This window comes from Hyposmocoma kahamanoa, unplaced genomic scaffold, assembly GCF_003589595.1.
Source record: "Hyposmocoma kahamanoa isolate Upper Pololo Valley unplaced genomic scaffold, ASM358959v1 63, whole genome shotgun sequence".
NCBI lineage: Eukaryota > Metazoa > Arthropoda > Insecta > Lepidoptera > Cosmopterigidae > Hyposmocoma > Hyposmocoma kahamanoa.
The window spans coordinates 16,990,553-16,993,860 of record NW_020653851.1 but is presented as its reverse complement, the minus strand read 5'-3'; positions in this window follow the sequence as shown (position 1 = coordinate 16,993,860).

The following is a 3,308-nucleotide window of genomic DNA, read 5'->3' as shown; positions in this document are numbered from 1 at the left end:
TATAAATTGTTCTTTGTTGTAATGTAGTCATTAATACTATTTATATATTTGAAATAAATAATAATCACAAAATATAATATTGGATTTAAAAATTATCTTCAATATAGATTTGTTAAGCGCTATCTAGCAGCATGGGGTATTCCTAACTTTTTTCGTTGCTTGTCGTACGTATGTAGTTACGTCATAATTAAAAGCTTTTATATAAAACAGATTTTATATTGTTTTATTGTTTGAAAATTTATTAAAATTTTATTGTTTTTTATTGGTATAACAAATAAAAAATTAGAAACAGGAATTTAAAAAATATATAAAACAAAAATTATTTGAGTAATAGATATAGATTTAGTAGCAGTAGAGGTCGTCCAGGGAAATATTGCCACCTTACCTATTTCTGCCGCGAAGCAGTACTGTTAGCATTACTGTGTTCCATTTATGAAGGGTAAGGGTGCTGGTGAAATTTCAGTCGCATGGGCAGCGCCCCTCAGATCTTTGCGACTTAAAGCTCTGAGTGGCACTGTAACTGTTATGGACAGGCGTGTAGCTTACCATCAGGTGCACGACCTGTTCGTCCCGTCACTTGATATTATAAAAAAATGTTCTTCATAAGGAATGAAACTACTTTTCCGGATTTAAATCGCGTATATTTGTTTGCCTTAACGGTTGAGTTAACCGTGACCATGGGACCAGTAAACAGCCCGAAACGTCGGTTTATTTGAAAAAACGAATATTTAAATCCGGAAAAACAGTTTAATGTCCCATGTGTAACAATCGTGAAAATCTAAAAACTTTAAATGTTCTTCAATTTGGTAATTTAATAGTGAAATAAATTACTTACTTCTCTATATTAGATCGATAGATAGATAAATCGTTTGTTTGCAGAATCACAGTACATTATAAACAAGTTTATGTCAATATAGGTACAATGGTAAAAATAAAAAAGTCTAGCTATTTAGGTGTGCGGGTGTGGTCTGGAGTGTTATATTGTGTCGAGGTGTAGAGTTGAGTGTAAGTAGTTACTGTGTCAGCAAAAAAGGCCTGACCCATCATTATGCCGCAGTTCAGTCGAACTACAACGCTGACGATTCTGCCGTATCATAAGGTGAAAATATACGGTAAAAAGGGAGTAATTCAGAATAGAAAATCAATACAATGTCAGGACCTAACTATAGGTATAGTTATATAAGTACTTATATAAGCTAGAAAAGGTGAAAAAGGTACTTAGAAAGAAAAGAAAAAGTTGATAGGTGTATGCGTGTGAGTAAGGCGCGATGCCGACTTGCCGGATCGCTCGGCAGCGGATCCTTCGGCATTCGTGCAAACGCACACTGATGGCAATTATGTCGCGGTATCCCCATGGTACGACGCGGGAATTACGCTATCCTTAACCATGGTTATCCTTCTTTTTCTATCTTCATCCCTGTCTAAGCGTCCTTTGGCATGCCGAAGCCTTCCGTTGCAACACGTGCTAGCGCCTGGTCTTTATTGAGATCGGTCTTGCCGTGTGTGCCTCCCCTTGCCCCGCATTTCCGCATAGTCGCACTCGGCCTTCCGAAGCATCCCGAAACATCCCCAAGGCTGCCTAAGCATTCTTAAGCATACCGCAGCTTTCTTTTACAGCTACAATCATTATTTTTGAATTTGCAACTATAATGATGTATTACTAGCCGTCACCTAAAAATCCCTTGCCGGTCCGTCCCGTCAGTGGACGCCGGTTCTAAGGAGTTCTGTGGTTCTTTTATATAATTGTAAATGATAGGTATGTTACTTAGAGGTGTGCTTGTGAATGTAGGCATTTCATAAATGAGGGGGTGTATGTGTGCTTATTTATAACTATAAAAAATTATGTCAGTCATTTATGGCAGGGAAAACATCTGCAGACATGTACTTAGTTTAAATCAACCCCCGTAGCATGGCTACGCATGATAGTAGCGACGCGCGCAAAAATATTGAAATAGACGCGCGCTATTGGCTATCCATATTAGATCTGATTGAGACAGCCAATAGCACGCGCTTATTTCAATTTTATCGCGCGCATCGCTACTATCATGCGTAGCCATGCTAGGGAGGCTGGTGAAGGTTAATTTGTGAGCTGTTGATATTTGTATCAGACGCGCACCAGAATATTCTATAGAACATAATTTTGACCGAATTCAAAAAGAGGAGGACGTTCTCAATTCGACTGTATTTTTTTGTATGTATGTCTCGCGATAACTCCGCATTTATGACCCAATTTTGATGATTCTTTTTTGTTGTAAAGAGGGTAGCTCACTAATGCTCCCATTTAAATTTAAAGAATCGAATCGACAAGCAAGAAGAAAAAGAAGAAGAATGACGAATCGGAAGGATGACAAATTGATAGACATTGGGGATAGATATGGCGCGGCGCCGGTTGCTTAAGTTTCGAGAGTTCAGAAAGAGAGATTTCAGAAGGTTCAATAGTAGTAGAGGCCCTTGTGAAAGGATTCGTCCATGCAGGTACTGTCACCTTACCTATTTCTATCGCCAAGCAGTAATGTCAGCATTAACATGTTCCGGTTTTGAAGGGTAAGGGTGCTGGTGAAATTTCAGGCCCATGGGACTTGTTAACTTATATCTCAAGGTGACTGGCGCAGTGGCAGTACCTCTCAGATCTTTTCGATTTAAAACTCTGAGTGGCACTGCAACTGTTATGGACATGCGTGTAGCTTAGCATCAGGTGCACAACTTGGTTTTATTGTTAAAAAAAAGTTCAATTCTGTTTCATTCGTGTAGAAGGGTCTCCACAAGGAATTATGTTGACATCAGTGAGCATTATAATTACTGTACCTTTTTTGTACATTTTAGTAGAATTAGAGCTCCTTGTGAAAGAGTTCGTCCAGGGAAGTACTGCCACCTTACCTATTTCTGCCGCCAAGCGGTAATTTGAGCATTACTGCGTTCCGAATTTGAAGAGCAAGTGTTCTGGTGAAATTACAGGCACGTGGAACTTGTTGACTTATGTCTCGGGCGCTGTGGCAAGTGTCCCTCATATCTTTGTGATTTAAAGCTCTGAGTGGCACTACAACTGCTAGGGACAGGAGTGTTGCTATAATAATAATAATATAAGCACATCATTGTACAAACATTGTACGCACCGGTGTCTACGTAATTTTTTAATAATCAACAGTTCTTTGTTATGTTTAACAGTGAAATACTGGTGCAGTAATACCTATTACTTAGGTTATTTAATTAATTGAATGTACTCTGTCATGTGTCATTTTACTGCTTTGTTTAATTGACGACTGAAAACCAATTGTGTTATACTTATAAAAGAGAGAATGGTTAAATGT